This window comes from Periplaneta americana, chromosome 1 (genome assembly GCF_040183065.1).
Source record: "Periplaneta americana isolate PAMFEO1 chromosome 1, P.americana_PAMFEO1_priV1, whole genome shotgun sequence".
NCBI classification, from domain to species: Eukaryota; Metazoa; Arthropoda; class Insecta; order Blattodea; family Blattidae; genus Periplaneta; species Periplaneta americana.
Window position 1 is genome coordinate 48,982,146 of NC_091117.1, and position 22,570 is coordinate 49,004,715.

The window sequence follows — 22,570 nt, forward strand, 5'->3', positions numbered from 1 at the left end:
TATGGCCTTCACAACATTGAAATTCACCGGAACGTTTTTCTTTCCGCAGGTCGTTGTCATTACAGAAGATGTTCAAAATGTCCACCTCCTGCTTGAATACAGACCTCACATCGATGTCTCATTGACCTGCGAACACGATCCCAAACTCCAGGAATATTGCGTATGTCCTCAGAACATGCCACAATTCGATTCCGAAGGGATTCCAAATCAGGCACCGGAGACGAATAAATCAATAATTTTAAATGGCCCCACAAGTAGAAATCGATAGGGTTCAGATCAGGTGAGCGTCGATGCCAAGCAATTGGGCCACCTCTACCTATCCATCGATCAGGAAACCTTCGATCCAAGAACCGGCGAGCCGTATGACTGAAGTGTGCAGGAGCGCCATCATGCAAGTGAATGTGTTGACGATTGATCAGTGGAGTGTCTTCTAAAACATGAGGTATGGTGTTTTCCAGGAAGTTTGTGTACGCCTGCCCCGTAAGTCTGTTTACAAGTACATGGGGTCCAACTAATCGATCACCAATGATACCGGCCCACATGTTGAGGGAGAACCGCACCTGCTGATGAGATGGAACAGTTGCACGTGGGTTTTCATACGCCCATACATGCTGATTGTGAAAATTTGTTATGCCATCTCGTGTGAACTGTGCTTCATCTGTAAATATTACTAAAGTTCGGATTTACACCACACTGCTGCAAGAACCACTGACAGAACCTAACTCGTGCAGGATAATCTGCTGGTGACAGGGCCTGTACACGTTGCAAATGATAAGGATACAATTGATACTCTTTCAACAGTCTCTAGACAGTCGTATGAGGAACATTGACTTGCAACGCTACCCTTCGTGTGCTGATAGAAGGAGTCATGTTCACAGCCTCCAGAATCTCCTCCTGTACTTCTGGAGTTGTAGATCTTGGTCGTCCCCTTCCCAAACCAGGAGAGTTAAATTTTCCATACTCGCACAGACGGTAATGGAGACGTACAAATGTCTTCCGATCTGGACATTGTCGCTGTGGGTACCTCTCCTGGTACAAACGACGAGCCAGCGCAGCATTGCCGTCCGCCTTACCGTACATGAAGTGTGTCTCTGCCAGCTCTTGATTTGAATACATGTCGCACAGTCTAACGCCTACACAACACTGAATATAACCTTCGCCTCGGAATGAACTGTCAGGGTGACCTCTTAATGTCTCCTTTGACGGCAACGACCTGCGGAAAGAAAAACGTTCCGGTGAATTTCAATGTTGTGAAGGCCATAACTCGGAAATGAAGCATTTCCGGACACATGTTGTAATGAACTATTTTGATTGTCTACATGTGGGAAATACATACCTGAAATTATGCCCCGTATTTTTGAAACATTCTGTATACTAGATTGTGGTGTAACGCCAATCAATCCACTCAGCAAGACTTGCGAGAGGAGAATTTAAACAAAAACGTCTTATCAGATATGTTTCCATAAAATTACTGTAGATCAAAACGTAAAGTTAATTATGCAAGTAGTTATTTCTTTATTACGTTATAACTTCTAATTCTAAATTTAATACCATGAAACTTTTCTAACATTGACAGTATATATTGATTTCTTTGCTTTTTACGTAATCACAAAATAGTACAGAATGTAGGCTATATTCTTATAAAACAAAACTATTTCCATTAAAGATTCATTTGCAGGGACTTGCATTCGGCAGGTCCGTGGTTCGATTCCCGGACCGATCAACCCGACTATAGTAGTTTTTCCTTAGTTTTCCACAGTTACTTAGGCAAATGCCGGGTTGGAATTTCGATTTTCACGGTTCATTTCCCTTCTCCTCCCCTGTAGAAAAAGAATTTAGATTTCATATCATTCATCTTCTTCATATCATTCCATAGACATATTCAGATCAAAATGAATGTTCGCTTAAGTGAGGGGGCGTCCTCTCCGCAAACGGTCCTGGGTTCCCAGCCTTCCGCAATATCTCTGCCAGGATTCATTCCTTAAGAGCACTTCCGAGGGCGCTGCGATACCTTGGAAGGCTGCGGTATGAACTTAGGGCGGGAGGATAGGGCGATTGAGAAGGTGAGGAGTCACACGGCCGGTGGGCTGGTACACCTCTTCATTCATCTTATAAATTCGGAGAGCACAGTAGACCTCAGTATTGCCGACGTGCAAAGGGTCGTCCCTAACTCGCCTCTAGCCACCGTTACCTAACCTAACCTAACTTAAAAATTTTACATTTTATGTAAATTCCGAATAACAAAGTTACGAATACACATTCTCTAACTTAGTCTTCATTTAAGTTATTATCTTTGAAAAAAAAAGATTAATTTGGACAAGAAATTAACTTTATAGTAATATTAAGTAATGTGTTAAGTGTTACGTATATACAGAAATTTGATCAAAACATACATGATTAAACGTCTCAGTTTACATTATCCTGTCGCAAATCTTGAGGAGTGGAGTTACACTCAACCTCACTGCGGAGTTTTCCTATCTCTAATTAATGAAATATTTAGTTGGGTGTCCTCTAGAACTCCCGTATTCATTCATTCTGTATTTATTTTCTTCATCATCATATAGGCCTATATGTCTTCAGAATAAATACAGAAATATAGCAGCAATTACATTATGACGATGTCAAAATATAAGGCAAGTTAATTTACTGAAAAAGAGTAAAACTGCAGTTTTATTACGAGGTGCGGACTCCAGAACTCGTGTTAATGATTTTATTTGCGCGAGAAGAGTCGATCTTTCCTATTTAACACTTAACAGTTCTCCCTTAGTGGACCAGACCTCGTAAACGAAACAAAAGTCCTGCGTGAACAAAGTTCTGGAAGGACAGGAGAGGAGAGGGGAAAGCGTCAGAATTGGAAACTATTTTAGATTAATTTACACGGCGGCTGGGACAAGCCTTTATATCCCCCGTCGCCGGTCCATTCTACGCGTCAACTTCGCAATTACGTAGGGCCGCCAAGTGGCTGTCCACGTCACAATCCACCCCCTACCCCACAAAGAGCGAGAGAGAGTTGGGGTTCGTAACCATGGAGTTTCGCAATGTGATTGGGTAGGCAGGAAATTAGAAATTTCAGGCCGTAACGGTGCTAGCACTCAACAAGCAACACACCAACACTACCTAGATAGTGTTTTGTTCAAGTAGAACGACACGGACATATTGAACAGGTGGTACACACACACACACACACACACACACACACACACACACACACGTACACAAATCTGTTGTCTCTGCAAATCCTCTTTTGCGAAATGACAGGTACTGGCTTTGGGTGACAATTTTGACTTCCCTTCCCTTCATCCACCTTCATTTCAATTATTGATTTAGCTTCTTCGTGTTTTGCAGACTAATGAATTATTGATAAACTACTTGCACGAGTATATACTACAAGGTAAATACACTTCCGTTTAGCATTCTGTCATTTCTAACTGCTAGATTATCGAACGACATTACCTCTCTACGTTTGCACTTCGATTAATAGTCTATAGTAAAATTCACGCAATAAGAAATGAAGTGCAAGGAGAATGATAATCACTGACCCACTAGTCATCACCATCATCATCATCTTCTTCTTCTTGTTCTTCTTCTTCTTCTTCTTCTTCTAATATTGAGAAAACTGTATGCAGGAAATCACTTTAAATCGTAATGTAACTTCATCTGCAAATTCAATTCGATTTCTTGGCATTCAGATTGAAGCTAATCTTGGTTTTAATGCTCTTGTTCATGGATGGGCAAATCGTGCTCTCAAAGTGTCAACACAATCTCAGTGCAGGTAGAACGGACTCTGTACTAGCTGTATACTGTTTTCGCTGTAAGAAAAATCCTAATGTAAACATAAGCACGTTGCTGTCATACCCGTGATTGGCTTCCAGTCGAAACACTCACATGACGCAGGAAAATATAGTTCGTATTTGGAAACCACAATCTTGTATTATTTGAAAATAAAAAAATTGAATTTTAGTTGTTAAATACGATTAAACATAGAACTTCACTCATATGTAAAACGTTATGTAAAAGAAAAGGTACCTTTATGTTTTGTTATGTACTATGAGCGTGGATGAATACCAACAGTAGTACCGAGGTAGTCTGTTCCTGTAACAAGCTGGCGTCACTTGAGCTCGTAGTTGTTCACGTAAGGACGTGGTACTGAAGTATGGCTTCTGCATCCTCGATGTGTGTTGTTATTAAACATAAAAGTGGAAACCCTCTCAAAAGCGGAGAAAAACAAATAGTCTTAAATATATATAATAAGTTAATTGAGTTTTAATTATAGTAATTATAAAGTAAATGTTTCCTAAGCAACCGAATGCATAGTAGTGAGGTTAGGTCTACTTGACGAGTAACGGGAAATGTTTAACCTGAAACAGAATGTACAACAATAGGCGGGAACACGTACTGAGAATCTATGCGCCGAACAGCGGCAAATGAAGCCTCACTTCAGTCACGTGCTATTGTTTATATTAGGATTTTCTTACAGCGAAAAGATAGTGTCTGTGTGCGGTTCTTTCAAGACACAAGTTCGATCGCGTCTGCAGTAAGTGACGGCTCGTTTTAAGTGAAAAAATATATATAATTCCCAGATCATTTCCCTTTAGTTACGAGTAAAAAGAGAATTTTTTTAATTAAGAAGAGAGGTAAAGCTTTTATTCTATTACATTTTCTTACGCATGACATTTTATGTTACAAATAAACAGTGAAGGTTTTAGTAAAGAAATACTGTCTGCATCTGCTTTAGAACAGCTAAAGGTAAAAATGGGATATCAACAAGGTGAGACTGATGTCAAATATCATTAGCAAGTTGTGCGTGCGAGTTACAGAATTGCACGACATATAATCGACTAGTTAAGAACATTTATGGATAAATTTGAAATGTGGCAGTATCATGTAGAACATAGACAACTTCACTTTCTTTGACTATAAACTATCTTGAAGAGTGATAAGAAAATCTTCTTATCAAATATAAGACCCTACTTCAAGTCCTACAGCAGACTTCACTGCTAAGTTTGGAGAAACAGTGACAATTGAAAAGGAATCGAAATTTTTCTGAAATCTTATTGGCTTACATAGATAGAAAATCCTGAAAATTTATAGTTTGAATTAATAAATCTACAGAACGGCACGCCACTCAGATCCCAGCAAAATCAGGAATCGAACTGTTCGTAATGTTGCCTAAGTCAGAATTTACAAATATACTCTTTGCCTCCATATATACTGTATGTGCTTGGGGCAGAGTTTAATACAAGAAAGAAGTATAAAAGCTCTCAAAGTAAAGAAAGAGCTCAGAAGTAAGCTTATTTCATCTGCCGTGACATGTAAAAATATTTCCTTGAATATGTTATTGTTTGCGAATACAGACTATTACCTTTCTGAGAACAGAGGAATACTCTTTAAAGACTTGTAAAGTCTAGCGTTCTACGTTTCATATAAGAGTTATAATAAGAAATATTAACAAATAGTGTAATAATAAATAAGTGTTGCAGCTATAGTTGTTGTATCTTGAAAAGCTTGTATTCAGTTTGTGTTTCCAGTACTAAACTAATTTACAAAGCTAGAAAATAATATAATTTTGTTATGTGTTCAGGTATAGTCTGTCTAAAATTACTATGTACCATGCGTCATTCTCAAATTCAAATCATGGAATAGATATCACGTTCACCTGCATGAGCCGCCAGAGCGCACCGTGGCAGTGCACTGTTTTTGCAGCGAAACTGCAAATAACTTGTAATTGCTGCGGCTAGCACTGTCTGTCTTTCCCTCTTTCAAGGTTTTTTAGCATTTTGGGAGCACGAGTTGCCCATCCATGCTCATGTTAATCACACTGGTAAAAAAATGAGGCGAAAAGGTTCGAAAATAAATACGATGATACTGGTGATTATAATCGTGACGAAGTTAAGAACAAAAAGAACGTAATTCATAACAACTGAGACGAACACCACCGACATAGTCCAGACCTGGATTGCTATTTTTGCTTTGAATTCAGTTTTATCACAAACAGAAACACGCTAGAATCCTCTTGTGTATATTTAAGGAAAAGTATGTACAGTGCACCTTTCCGACGTTTAGCCTGGTTCCTCCGCAATAGATGTTAAGTGTTCCCAGTGCTATCATACACCACGTTTCACCTTTTGGCCTTTTATTTTTAGTACTACTTAACACAAATGCTCGTAAACAGCAATGTCCATGTTGGGATTTGAACACACGGCCAGCTGTTGGTCCGCTGTGAACTCTGAGGTCAATATGGCTGACACACGCTGCTAACTCAGTTTGGCTCCCTCGTTCCATTATAGCCTGAACATTTGAGATAAATTCTAGTGGAGAATAAGCCACAGGGATAATTTCGTCTGTGCTCCAAGTGGTAGAGTTTCTATTGGTATAGTGGATATATCTTCCACCCTAAGAATGGAAGTTAATAATAATAATAATAATAATAATAATAATAATAATAATAATAAACGATGGCAGGTTGCAGAAACCTCAAGGGGACAAAGGGGCGTTAAACGCAAACTTCGTCGGAACTAGTGCCCGGTTTCTCGAACACTGAGATATCGATTAGGTTACTATTGATTTATCACAGGGGTTTTATCAGGCAGCTCCGGTTTCCCTTTTGCATCCCAACAAATTTCCATCTATCATCTCATCGCAGATGTAGTGAAGACCAGCCTCCTATAGCGCATACTGGGTAACGATTCTTTCTGTAAATTTGGTCTACATAACAGGCTTTATATGGGTGAATGACAAGTCAATACCTGTCATAAGACAACACAATAATAATAATAATAATAATAATAATAATAATAATAAAGATAATAATAATAATAATAATAATAATAATAATGCCGTAACGTATTTCATCTCTCAGAGTTAAGGCCGTAAAGCATTCTCTACCACTGAACAAGCAAAAAGTATACATACATTTAGGAATAAACTTAGGTTTTCAAAAATTGTAACTGATGAAAATTACATTTACCTAAATTAAATAGTAAAATATAATGAATTATAAATTAGACAGTGACATACATATTGAGTAGCAACTTTATATATATATATATATATATATATATATATATATATATAAGAAAATAAATTACCATTTAATCAATGACCATCAGACTGTTATTCGTGAATGAGAAAATAATGATTGTAATATCACAGTAGGCCTACATCTGAAGACCTAATTTGTGTTAAAAATAATTCACATAGGCTATTATATTTCACAGATAGGGATAATAGACATCTATATGATACATGAAACCGCGACCTTTATTTTGTACCCTAATGTAGGCAAACAAAAGCAATGTATTACATCATTATGTCTTTAAAAACTACAAATAAATTACCTTCATATATTTTTAGGTTGAAAAAGAGGTCTTTTAACAGACATCTCTGACTGGATGGTAAACAAACCTTTATTTATAATAATGACTTTTTTAATACTAGGTTGTTGAGTGTCTTTTTGTATATATATTTTTTTGTCTTTTGCTTGTTTCATTTTTGTCATTCTGATTGTATATAGCCCATTATTAAATTTTTCGATTGCACATATTTTGCTCACAGACAATAAATGAAATTAAATACATATAATAAATTCATGTTTCACCTCTCCTTTCATACCGAATTACAATCCAATTCGGATTATATACTTACGGACCAACACGTACACATTACAGTCCTCCCTAGATGTGTGGTCAGCAAGGCACAGAGCCACCGCTGAGACAACACAGGACAACACATGAAAAGGCCAAACACCCACAGATGGAACACAAAAATCTCTTCCATTGCGCACCCCGGGAACAAACGCCCTAACTGCTTGGATACGAAGCTCATACACCATCGACAGAGCCAAATATTAATTCATTCAGATCAGTCGTTTATTCATTTTACTTTTATTTATTTAGTTATTTATTTGCTTATTTATTTATTTATTTATTTATTTATTTATTTATTTATTTATTTATTTTTATTTTGGTAGGTTATTTTACGACGCTTTATCAACATCTCAGGTTATTTAGCGTCCGAATGAGATGAAGGTGATAATGCCGGTGAAATGAGTCCGGGATCCAGCACCGAAAGTTACCCAGTATTTGCTCATATTGGGGAAAACCCCGGAGAAAACCCCAACCACGTAACTTGTCCCGACCGGGAATCGAACCCGGGCCACCTTGTTTCGCGGCCAGACGCGCTAACCGTTACTCCACAGATGTGGACATTTATTTATTTATTATTTCATTTTTATATATCTATTTATTTAGTATTTATTATTTACTTGCCTATTTGGCTACTTATTTATTTTGTCACTTGTTTATTTGCGTGTCTGTTTATCCATTTATTCATTCATTCAAATTCATTCATTCATTCATTCATTCAAATTCATTCATTCATTCATTCAAATTCATTCATGTATTTATTTATTCATTCATTTATTGATTTATTTTTTTCATTTTATTGTTTACTTATGTATATAGTTATTTATTTTTAATTGTTTATTTATCTATTTGTTTATTTGCTTTTCTGTTATTCATTTACTTATTCATTCACTTATTTATTTATTTACTTCTGTATAGCCTATACTGTATATATTTATTTATTTACTTCATATATTTATTTATTTACTTGCTTATTTAGCTACTTCTTTAGTTATTTATTTACAGATATTTATTTATTTATTTGTCTATTTATTTATTTATTTACTTATAATTCATTTATTCATCCATATATTCAGGCTATTTATTCATACATTTATTTATCCATTCATTCATGGCCGGGTAGCTCAGTTGGTAGAGCAGCTGGCTACGGACTGGAAGGTCCGGGGTTCGATCCCAGGTGGTGACAGGATTTTTTCTCATTGCCAAACTTTCAGAACGGCCCCGAGGTTCACTCAGCCTCCTATAAAATTGAGTACCGGGTCTTTCCTGGGGGTAAAAGGCGGCCAGAGCGTGGTGCCGACCACATCACCTCATTCTAGTGCCGAGGTCATGGAAAGCATGGGGCTCTACCTCCATGCCCCCCAAGTGCCTTCATGGCATGTTACGGGGATACCTTTACCTTTACCTTTTATCATGTATCTATTTATTTAATCATTTATTTATTTAATAATTTAGTATTTCGCGGGTGCTCGTGTAAAGGGGGTTAAGTATGAATTGACTAAACTAGAATAAGTACAGATTTGAACTATCCACAATTACTTTTCTCTTGTGTTAAAGTAAGTCACTCCTCCATCTGTGATGCAGTTACCGTGCTTCATATTTTGTGACAAAAGGGTTTTGTTCAGTACCAATGAAGAGAAGTTTACATACCTTACAAATTGACTTAACCCCCTTTACACGAGCACCCGCGATTTATTTTTTCATTTATTTTATTTATTTAATCTCCTTCTTCCATACCAATAGCTGGACAACATACGTGTCAAGGAAAGTGTGACATATGATGGGAAACACCAATCGAAACAAACAGCTGAAAGTTAATGTTAAGAACACTTTTCGCACTAGTGTTAAAAATTATTTTCGCACGCTACAGAATAATGGTCAATTTTAAGACGCTTGCCTCGCGTTAATAGATCTACTTTCAGAAATGACTGTCTAAAAATCCTTTATGTAATATGAAATCTGTAGTACGTCTTCATTATGACCTGTTGAATTACAAATCTTACGAGACGAACAAAAATAATTAACATGAAGACGGCTCTGACTCTACAGTAGTAATTGTCTTCTGCATGTGCGCCTCATTACAGAAGGACAGAGCGAGTTTTGATGTCCGTACATTCAGAATCAGTAAGAGATCAAAGTTGCTAAACAAACACAACAAGGCAATTAACATGGGACAAAGGAGACAGTCAAATAACAAGAAATGTGTAAGAAACAAGAGTCAAGAATCGTCGTCTCAGAGAATAACGCAAGGGAAGGAGATTTGAGGAATGGACTGACATTAACGCCGCATTGAGGAATTGTAATTAATGTAATGGGAACATAAAAGAGATAATTGAGTAGTGTAATGAGTAGACATCGGAGTTTAGGTAAAACCTATTTTGTTCCTGAAGAGATGAACTCGTGTTAAGTTGCATTAACACGTTTTGTGGATTGTAATGTGCTAATTTCACACAGCATACAAATGCATAATTTGTCGTAGCTACCTATTTTAACCATTTTTAAATTGAATCAGTGAGTGGAAAAAGGGAATAACTACTTTGAGCCCAACTTTTCAGGAAACAAAAAAACTTTCTACAGCTTTTTTGTTAAGTTTGATTTAAATGTTGTCAACAGTAAAAATGTTCACTATAATTTGTAGTATATATATTATTACTAAACTTTGCTCTATGTCTTGTTAATATTTATATACAAGTTTTTAAAATTTTAAAAGTTATTTCCTTTTTCCACTCAATAATCATACATTTACTTTAGTAGCTTCCTAATCTCTCCTCCAGTTTTCTTCTTCTTTAAGAATGTATATAAATGATTAAATAAGTTAATAACGACATCCACATCACAATTTTATGGAAAAAAATATACAGGGTGAATCAAAAGTCTGGAATCATATACATATCTTCTATATGCTTGATTTTCCATTACTATAAATGTTACCAGTATTTGTAATACCAAATGCTCTACCAGTGACACATTCGATTCTAGCTCTCAGCTATCTCAAAAGCCGCCATTTTGAATGCAGCTTTGAAATTTTAAAAGGAAAGGGAGTCATGTAGATACTCAAAATCATGTGAAATTTGCTTAGAAAAACAATGATGCAATCCGTTTTGAGATATCTCTAATCGTTTTCAAGTTATTTAAAGATAACTGTAATAATGACACAAACATTAGTTACTACATCTACAGATACTCGTATTTTGTAACATGGTACAGTCCTAAGGAGGCTTTGGAAAAGGTATTTTTATGCAATTCTCGTAATTAATTTTTCCTGCTTTACTGCTTGCTTAATCTGTGACAGTTTCAATACATTGTTGTGATTATTTGGAGCTTTCCTGTAACAAATTTCTTCATTTTCGTGATGGCATTATCGAAAGAGGAAAGAATTGATATCATTCTTCATTCTCGTAGGTTAAGCAACAGATATGTTGCAGCAGACTGAACGAACAGTTCCCTGGACATTGGATTGATCGACGTGGACCAATAGAATGCCCGGCCAGGTCTCCAGATTTAACATCTCTTGATTTTTTCTTTTGGGGTTACATAAAGAGCTTGGTAGGGTGAAGGGAAATTGAGAATATGGAACATTTAAAGAACTGTATCATTGAAGCCTGTGCTAAAGTCACCCCGGAAATGCTACAAAATGTTCTATCCACATTCTCAATTTTCTCTTCATATATTATTAGTTTATTATAAAACTTTTTCAATATTAGCTGTAATAGAACAGCTGAGTCAGCCATTGGCATTATCTTGAGTGGAAAAAGGGAACTACTACAGAAGTTATTTCCTTCTTCCACTCAACACAGAACAGACATGAGAATTTACCTGGGTAAGAATGGTACTAATATTCCCTTTTTCAGCTCATCCAATAGGTCTATCATTAAGGAACAAAATGGCTATCTCAGTTCAATTTAGGAAAAAAATGTAGTTATTCCCTTTTTCCACTCACTGGTTCAATTAAAAATATGTTTTTTCTCTTTCCCTTTTTTGTAACGATGAAACGTAAATCATTTCATTTTGTTTAAGTGACAGGCATTATTTCTTTTCCGGAAGATGAGGCAGCTTATTCTCCTGAACAAAGGACGACTTCATTCACGTTGAAGTTACCGACATCAGGTCACATTTTACATTCTTCGATGCTGTGATTGCTTCTTTGGAAACTGCAGGGAAACCAATTTATGAGCAACTACATCTTCTACTGGGTGTTCAGTTCAAAGTGTGTCATGGCTCGCTGTATGCCGTCATGTGGCTAGCCGATGAGCCTAGAGAATTCAATCTTCCTACACTTCCGCAGAGGTGTATAACCTATGAGGCAGAGAAGTTGCCTAGCAAGTACGGCGTTCATTCTGAAGAGTACGCACCGATACGTATGGTAACGCCGGTAGTGGCAGGAGTGTGAACTGTTTGGAAATACGTACTGTCGGGATATGGGGAGAGGCCTAAGACGATTACTTACGTATTTGTTGACATAACTTCGACGGTCAACATGGACACGGAGCATTTGATTTGTGTTGTGGAATGTTACCGTACGCAACCGATGATAACAAATACCCTGCGTACGACTTGCCGACGCAAAACACAGTTCGAAAGAGGTTATGGTAGCACACAGACCGTACAGCCCGCCATCTGTTGCTACTACGTTCAAGTTATACCGTACACGTTCTCAAGTTCAGATTGAAGAACGCCTTAAATAATAGGCAACTTCTCTAACATATACGCTGAAACTCGCTTCAAATCGGTGACCCAACAACAGTGACGTCATGACACACTTTGAAATGAACACCTAGTAGATCATGATAGGGAGAAACTTAGGTCGCCACCAGTTTGAGAAAAAGTACGCGAAAAAACTGAAAAAGTTCTATAGAAAAATCCTGGTCTTAGCGATCCAATACAACAGCATAACAATAATTCAAAATTGATGTAGGGTTCTCCCGCGACACCAGTAGACAAGCATTGGTATTCTTCCTACAAACTTGTGATAACGGACAAAAAGTGTAAATTGTCTCTGAAAGATTTGGAAAAGTTATGTACTAGTAGTTTATTTCGAGTGCATTTATGAAAAGTAAATAGGGTTGAAATGAATTAATCTTAATTTAAATATAGGGAATAAAATAATGCTTCAGTTTTTCATCATTATTACGCACATACATTGAATTTGTGTATACTCCCTATAGACAGCTACTGAAATATGTTTATAGATTGTATCTTGAAATTTTATTCTTCCTAATAATAATCGAATCATGTGGCTTTGGCTGGATTGGGTGTTTATGGTCTGGTTGTATGTTTCACTCTTATCACATATAACTGATTGATCAGCCTAATTACCTTTCAAGACAACTTTTATCAATTTCACTATGCTGCCATCTAGCGACTGCAAAAGAAATCACGTTATAACCTTGATGAAATTGCATGGGGTAATAACTTGAACGGGTTACATCAGCTACTTGTCTATGCTGATGACGTGAATATGTTAGGAGAAAATTCACAAACGATTAAGGAAAACACGAGAAATGTACTTGAAGCAAGTAAAGAGATAGTATTGGAAGTAAATTACGAAAAGACAAAGTATATGATTATCTTATGTGACCAGAATATTGTACGAAATGAAAATATAAAAATTGGAAATTTATCCTTTGAAGAGGTGGAAAAATTCTAATATCTTGGAGCAACAGTAACAAATATAAATTACACTCGGGAGGAAATTAAAAACATATTAAATACGGGAAATGTCTGTTATCATTCAATTGAGAAGCGTTTATCATCTAGTCTGCTCTGAAAAAAAACTGAAAGTTAGAAATTATAAAGCAGTTATATTACTGGTTGTTCTTTATGATTGTGAAACTTGAACTCTCACTTTGAGAGAGGAACAGAGGTTAAGGGTGCTTGAGAATAAGATGCTTACGAAAATATTTGGCTTCATTATACATCTTGATTACACAACTTTTAACACTGTATCACTGTACAAAACACCTTCACATATGCAGAACACATCACAAATGTCAACCACACCTACAGAGACATCAACACAGACATGGAAATACTGCACATCCAACCAAAAAGCCAGAAACTCAACACACTAGAACAATATGAAATATACAGACACACGAAAACACACCCTAACGATATTCTCAACACACAACTCAATTTCAAAACACATACACTCTTTGACTCTACACTACGAACGCACCCACACAGGAAACAAGAGGCGCCAAGACCAACAACGACCAGTTCCGCAGATGACCGAAAATAGGTCGAAACATGTTAACAAGGTACGTTAAAATTTAACACAAGAAAGTTCTTATCATACATATTCCGAAAATATTTTGGACTAAGAGAGATGAAGTTACAGGAGAATGAAGAAAGTTACACAACGCAGAACCGCACGCATTGTATTGTTCACCTGACATAATTAGGTGACATTAAATCCAGACGTTTGAGATGGGCAGGGCATGTAGCACGTATGAGCGAATCAGTAAAGTATATAGAGTGTTAGTTGGAAGGCCGGAGGGAAAAATACTTTTTTGGGAGGCCGAGACGTAGATTTGAGGGAGGTGGGATATGAGTGTACAGACTGGATTAATCTTGTTCAGGCTAGGGACCGATGGCGGGCTTATGTGAGGGCGGCAAGGAACTTCCGGGTTCCTTAAAAGCCATAAGTAATAACTTGCAGCTGTACTTCCATCTAGCGATCGTTACCAAAAAAATTCATTTTCGACAGTGGAGATCATAGCGGTTGTTCTCTTTTATATGTTGCCGTTTTATAACATGGGAATGGTCAATCTGATATACGAGTAGGGTAAAGATGGGTAATACTGTGATATGAGTAATATTGTGATAGTTCTTTTTGAGAATTTATTACAACTTTGATGAGCGAGAGGAAGATCGGTTCTTTCCGTCAACGTATTAAGGGAATGTTCCTGGACAAGTTGCTGCACAAAGCCAGTCCTTCTCTCGCTCAGTAAAATTGTAATAAATTCTCAAAAAGAACTATCACAATATTACTTGTACTACAGTATTACCAACCTTCACCCTATGTGTGTTTCAGTTACCTATACGAGTCGAAAAAAATAATAGTTTCAATCAGATTAATAATCGACACCTAACCATGTTATCATCGGTACTGTTTTTCTATAATCTTATGCGCTGACTATACAAAACGCGCTCTGTGCTTGTGTTATCATCTATACCCCATAGCACAGTTAACCTGTTTCCTTCTCTTGGTGACCAAACGCTGGCCGAAGAAGAAGAAGAAGAAGAAGAAGAAGAAGAAGAAGAAGAAGAAGAAAAGAAGGCAAAACCAAAGAAGGCAACGGAACATAAAATTTGAATAAAGAAATAAAAGAGATGAAGTATGCACATAGGTAAGATTTAAAACAGAAGATGATACGGATAAGAAAGGTACGAAATAAAAAGAAAAGCAGCGTCACAAGATTATCTTCAGGAATAAGGAGAAACACATTGTGTGGAGGGAGGAATGGAAAAACACAGAAACGAAATCTTTACTATTGTATCTGGGGTATATATGAAGCTTCTTCATACTCTCACCGGAAGGAAAATGGGGGGGTGTAAGAGGGCCGATCGAGGGCTCGAGGAGTGTTGGAAAGACTTCACTCTTCTCTATATCGCAACGGAAAACTTAATTTCCTCTATCGAGTTTGAGATGAAAGACAGCAACAACACAATATCACTGAGACGGGTCTAACAGGTGTCCCGGGGATCTCGTATGTCCGAAAACTTCGCAGAGATGAGACAAAGGGGTTTGCTAGAAAGGGGAATTGTTTGAAATGACGCATACACTATTTTATAAAACGCCGGGGGTGGTTTCCACAGCACCTCCACATCTACCTCCTCTACGCACTTTGCTATGCGATACAGCAAGAAGAGGTAGGAGGAAACATCAAATTTACATCCTACATCAAAACGACATATGATACCATAAAATAGGTTCGGAGGAAAAGGATGTACCAAGAAAACAGTGCAAGTATATTACACTTATTTTAATGCATAACCCAGAAGTGTATTTTTTTATACCACGGCCGATTAGATGGTGGTTCATTTACTTAACATTGAATGACGTTTAGCGATAGACAAAAACAGTAAGTCACGCAGGTGAGTAACATCAATGTTAATAACTCAGCACCAGTAAGAGATAGGAAACTCAAAATTATATGCAAATTAAAGGATAAATGAAGAGCTTTCTATCTATGTAATTTAATTACTATTATAGTCACAATTATGCCATTGTATGAAAGAAAAATTTCACAACCTCGAGCGGGAATCGAACCTGCGACTTACTGTTCTCCGGTCAGGCGCTCTACCACTGAGCTATCGAGTTCGTCTCACGCCAAAGCCTTGGAATTATCCTTTCATACTGGCGACTCTGTTATAGAGTACTGTCCATAGCGTCTGATCTAGTCAGCACTGCTTATGGGTTGAAAGAAACCTTTACAAATGTATTCTTCATCTTACGATGTTTGGTGACGTATACACGTCCGTTGATGTGACATATTAATGAATTTAAATACTATTATAGTCACAATCATGCCATGACATAGTATTTAAATTCATTAATATGTCACATCAACGGACGTGTATACGTCACCAAACATCGTAAGATGAAGATTACTATGTAATTTATTTCATTCCATAATGGATATTTTACACGTTGCTACATAAATACTTTTAACATGCACCAACATGAGTTAAAACTCTAAATATTCCAGGATACATAAGTAACTAAAACAATACCTTCTCAAATATGTAAGAATTTAGATTTTAGCTAGTTATTACTGCGTAAAGATTAATTTCTGGTCCTACAGAATTTATCTGTTATGGTAACAGGGGTCATTGAAGGAGGAAAAATCGCTCCGGAGCCGGGGATCCAACCCGGGTACTTGGTTTTACGTACCAAGTACTCTAATCACTGAGCTACGCCGAAGTTCAATCCATAGCACCGGATCGAATCCCCATCCTGTAGTCTGAGCTACGCCGAAGTTCAATCCTCAGCACCGGATCGAATACCCCTCCTGTAGTGTTTTTCCCTTTGTGGCCTGACTCTATGTTCGGCATGTATGTTGACATAATAAGTTATATTAAGTCAACTGCATTTATGCAAGGAACCACTCAAATGAGTGACTTTAATGACTGGGATTCAACAGTATAAATTATACTGTTGAATTCCAGTCCCAGGGACGAATTATATATACTGTTGGGAGAAGAATCTAAGTAAAGATTAATTTCTGGTCCTACAAAATTTATCTATTATGGTAACAATGGTTATTAGAGGAGAAAAATTCGCTCCGGTACCGGGGATCGAACCCAGGTCCTTGGCTCTACGTATGTCAGATGACATATTTTGCCGAAAACTTTTTTCCTCGTTCACCATTTCTTCTATTGCTTCTTTCAGTAGGCAGTTCCTTCTTATTACGAAGATATATAAATAATATTGTTTATAAATTGTTTACATTACCCACTTTTATGATACTTCCTCTTTTCCATGTAGTAGAAAGCAAAGAGAATGATGCTAGATGACCCGCTGACTAATACCTGCTAGCAGAATGAAACATGAGACATGGAGTTGGGACGGCGATATGGTGAGAAATTAATCCTGCCACTTGATTCGTGGAAGAGCCACAGGTTTTTACGCTTTATCAAGTCTAGATGACAAGTGGCAGGAACTAATGACTAAATTATACTCACATTTGTGCTACGACCCCTTGTTTGAATAGACTGCCCCGTGAGGAAACGACAAAACTGCCCCAGCATCAATTAAAATTATTTATTACGTGCGATTTGTCACGGGGAAATGCTACAATTCTTTGCCGAGGAGATGTTTGCAAATTCCTTCCCGACTTGAGCTAAGGATACTGAAACCTCGACTTTTTTTTCGAATAAAGACTCCTGAAAGCACAGAAATATGATGAACTACATTTGTAATATCCACGCTGTTTTGAGACATCTTAAGTTGTTAACAACAACAACAACAGCAATAATAATAATAATAATAATAATAATAACAATAATAACAAATACTGATTTGGAGTAGGAGTCAGTATACCTGACTGAGGAACTAGCGGCCCGGGATCGAATTCTGGTTGTGGCAAGTTGCCTGGTTGAGACTCTTTCCGAGGTTTATCCTAAACTCATTAAGAGCAAATGATGGGTAACTTTCCGCGCCGGATCCCGGACTCACTTCGCCGTCATTATCACCTTCATATTCATCCATCCTGGCTACTTCCATACTCATGCCATCCGATCATACCGGACTAACAGAATCCGACCTAATTGGTGCCCCACGTCAGAATAGAATTCTATGTTGTATGGACATTTTTTTATCTTGTAGACCGTCTACAACGACTGTGAAAAGGACGGCACTTATACCCCTTACACCCGTATAATGTTAAAAGTAACCTAAATAAATTTAGTGTGAAACAATAGCTGTGTTGTCATTATTTTTCAAATGTCCTAGTAATATCAATTTCATACAAATGAAAAAATGAAAATTTTGAAAATTCATAATTCCAAAAGAAATTATGTGGACAAATATTTTCTCCTTACATCGAAGAACAATTTTCATACATTAAGCATAGGGGGAAAGTAGCCTAAATGGTATCGGCGCCGAAATCGTACCACTATTAATATTAGGGAAAGTATTGCATGCAGGGACCATCTGGGGAATGTTTCATGAAATACAAATAGAAACTGACACTCGTTCAGTTTTCCGCCTTTCACCCAAGACAACAGCTGTATTAAATCGTAATTAATTGTAAGTTCTGATTTCTCATATAAGATTTTGTTACTCTTTCGTAAGCTTTTATTGAAACATTGAGTTAGTTTAATGAATGTATTTTATTACATCTAACATGTAAGATTGTTTGCATTATTTGAAATGTAAAAATACTGTAACAGCTTTGTTTAGGTTATAATCTGAATAGTCTGCTAGGAGTGCTAGTTTCCTAAATCGTACCTTTAAAAGGTTGCTCATATCGTAACAGTACGATTTTGGCAACGTGAACAATTAACGTTAGTTGCATAATATTTTTAAATTTCAGAGTAAATAATGGTCAAACGAGAATACGGAAAATGAGAACTAAGTGTTTTACTTAAGGTATTGGATGAATTTCGATCCGAAGCAATGGGATTGAATGAAGTACGATATTCCAAAACAGACTTCAAGTGACATTTTATGGGTAAGACGAAGAGAGGTCTGGATCGTCCTGCAAATGGATCCGTCAACGCGAGGAATGCAGCTTTTCTACGAAAAATAGAAGAGGAATACTCTAATGTTTGAGGAATATCTTTTTGGACTTACTGTAACAGACGTCAGGAAACTTGCCTTTGATGTAGTTCTTATTATGAAAATGATATGTATATTTTACAAATGGGGTCCACACCTGTGGAGTAACGGTCAGCGCGTCTGGCCGCGAAACCAGGTGGTCCGGGTTCGAATCCCGGTCGGGGCAAGTTACCTGGTTGAGGTTTTTCCGGGGTTTTCCCTCAACCCAATACGAGCAAATGCTGGGTAACTTTCGGTGCTGGACCCCGGACTCATTTCACCGGCATTATCACCTTCATTTCATTCAGACGCTAAATAACCTAGATGTTGATACAGCGTCGTAAAATAACTCAATAAAATAAAAATAAATTCTACAAATGAGTACGATTTAAGCAACCTGTAGGTACGATTTAGGAAACTGGGCGCACAAATCGTACCCCTCGCAGAGTTTTAAATAATGCGTTTTAAAAACAATTGCTAATTATTAAAAAATTCTGGAAAAAATATATTTTGTGTCCTATGGTACTGTCTGAATGTCTAAGAATATATGCAATTAAAATTCCTTCCCATTTCGAAATACATAACTAAAGACTGAAAAGTGGTACGATATAGGCAACCTTTCCCTATATATAATTTTATCAAAATAGGGTTTGAGGATATGGAGAAATAAAATTCATAAAATATATAAATATTTAAGGTTGGAAGTTGTATGTAACCCCTTAAGTTCCTGCATTTGGAGCACAATTTTTGAATCACCAAAATACTAGGGTAATTCCGGGGGAGATAGCCATGCGAGTGAGACGGCCAAACGCTCTCATTTTTATTCTAATCATCTGTTTCGAATGAAAATCGGTTTGCCACCAGATGTTAATAAAACGAAGTGAAATTTCAGCCAGTGTATGGGACCGATGCCCACCAAACGTCGTGATGCACTTGGCTAGCTATGATAGGTAGCGAAATCCGATTACGAAAGCCTGCTGTAACGGGTGGGAGGATTATCGTGTTAATCACACGATACCTCCATTTTGGTTGGATGATCGTCCACCTGTGCTTCGGCATGTGGACGTGAGGTCAGCAGCCGGCTGGCCGATCATGGTCCTTTATGGGCTGTCGTGCCTCGAATTATTATTATTATTATTATTATTATTATTATTATTATTATTATTATTATTATTATTATTATTATTGTGTGTTCATAAGCGTTTCAATTTATTTCTGTGTTCTTTTAAGGAAAATTCACTAAAAGAAGAAAAAAAAACAAAAGATCAATTTTTTGAAAAATTTCAATCATTATTATGCACTTAGACACAATATTTATGTGTCCAGTGCATAAAACCTCATTGTTTTACAAAAAAATTGTTATGGATTTACTTAAAAATAATGGTGGCCATCTATCCCTATAGTCCACACCTGTGGAGTAACCGTTTGCGCGTTTAGCCGCGAAACCAGGTGGCCCGGGTTTGATTCCCTGTCGGGGCAAGTTAACTGGTTGAGGTTTTTTCCGGGGTTTTCTCTCAACCCAATAAGAGCAAATGCTGGGTAACTTTCGCTGATGGACCCAGGACTCATTTCGCCGGCATTATCAGCTTCATCTCATTCCGACGCTAAATAACCTAAGATGTTGATAAAGCTAAATAACCTAAGATGTTGATCCTACGGCCATCTCACCCACATATGTCGGGTGAGATGGCCAGTGGCCTATTATATTTCAAACGTGTTTTTTTTTATTACATCAGTGAATTCTATGCGCCCTGAGGCACTGTAGTGGTGAAATATAACCTTGAAGAACCGTATTTGATTTGTTTCGTGTTACTTTACCAGTCGGTTATCCTGTTCTAAGTGATTTAGGAAACTATGGCCATCTCGCCCACATATGTCGGGTGAGATGGCCAGTGGCCTATTATATTTCAAACGTGTTTTTTATTACATCAATGAATTCTATGCGCCCTGAGGCACTGTAGTGGTGAAATATAAACTTGAAGAAACGTATTTGATTTGTTTCGTGTTTCTTTACCAATCGGTTATCCTGTTCTAAGTGATTTAGGAAACTATGGCCATCTCATCCACATATGTCGGATGAGATGGCCAGTGGCCTATTATATTTCAAACGTGTTTTTTTTTATTACATCAGTGAATTCTATGCGCCCTGAGGCACTGTAGTGGTGAAATATAACCTTGAAGAAACGTATTTGACTTGTTTCGTGTTTCTTTACCAATCGGTTATCCTGTTCTAAGTGATTTAGAAAACTGTGACCATCTCACCCACATATATCGGGTGAGATGATCAGTGGCCTATTATATTTCAAACGTGTTTTTTTATTACATCAGTGAATTCTATGCGCCCTGAGGCACTGTAGTGGTGAAATATAACCTTGAAGAAACGTATTTGATTTGTTTCGTGTTTCTTTACCAGTCGGTTATCCTGTTGTAAGTGATTTAGGAAACTATGGCAATCTAACCCAGAATTACCCTATTGATCAGTTGTAGCTCTCTGCCTCTCCGCGGATCACTGAAACTGACTTGCAGACATCGCGTCACGGACAGAATTGAATAAAAGTCCCTCAGACCGGACTGACTGTTTTATTTCTAGTCCCGGCGTAGGAAGAGTCATGTTTTTATCAGGTAACCAGATTTAATGGAACATGAGCCTCTGGGGGAACAGACATTCCTTGCATGCTTTAATTTCTTCCCCGGCTTCATGTAATGCGGGGAACTTGCTTGCACAAAAAGTGTGGCATAGATAGAGGCTGCCTCTCGTATTCTCAAAGAGCGGACGGAGCGCATATGGGGGAAAAAAGAGAGAGGGTGTGTAATTTTTTTATACATCAAAGCTATCTGAATATTTCCATGTGTCTACCGGGTATTGTATGGCATGGGTGTCACGTCCGTATCACAACTAATTTACTTGACACCTTAATTACAGCAGCGAGAGACGATTCCAATGATAACGTCGCTTTTTAAAGCAGAGGAGCTGCTAGCAAGTGGGAGGCGTCCTACGTGATGGTCTGCCTTGAAATTTACTTCATTTTAAAAGTTAGAAAAATCGACTGTATGAGACACTGAAATGATTTTTCCGTTAACATAACCAGTTCGTAACATTTAAGATTTTACTGCAATATAGCCTTAACATAAATAAGAATGTGGGCATATATTAGTAGATCGTCCCATAAGTAATATCGATTTTTTTTATTTTGGAGTTTTGTAACATTTTATTGATTTTATTTAGGCTTAGTTGCATAATGCAGTTTAGAGGACACTACCCTTATTATTACATTTGTGAAAGTACTCTTACTTAAGTATTAGCCACGAAATCCCGTGAAGGGCAAGGACCTCCTGACTATGCAGGGTGGCTTGTCAAGCAGTTCCCGGTTAGCCACTCCGCGAATGATGGTCACTTTTGTAATGTAATAGTTTTAAGGTGCTGTCTGTGTTAACACCGAGAGGTCCACTGTTCACTAAGGTACACGTACCAAATAACGCCACCTTAACACTTCAGTCACTTTTGCTCTGGAAATAAGTTATGTACAAACACGAAAATTACGAAATAGAAACTGTAATCTTATCTTTACAAAATAGGACAATGAAAATGGATATATTATATACCGAACAAGAATTAGAACTCAAATAGGAAAACTTTGTAAACTGGCGTTATTAGGAACAG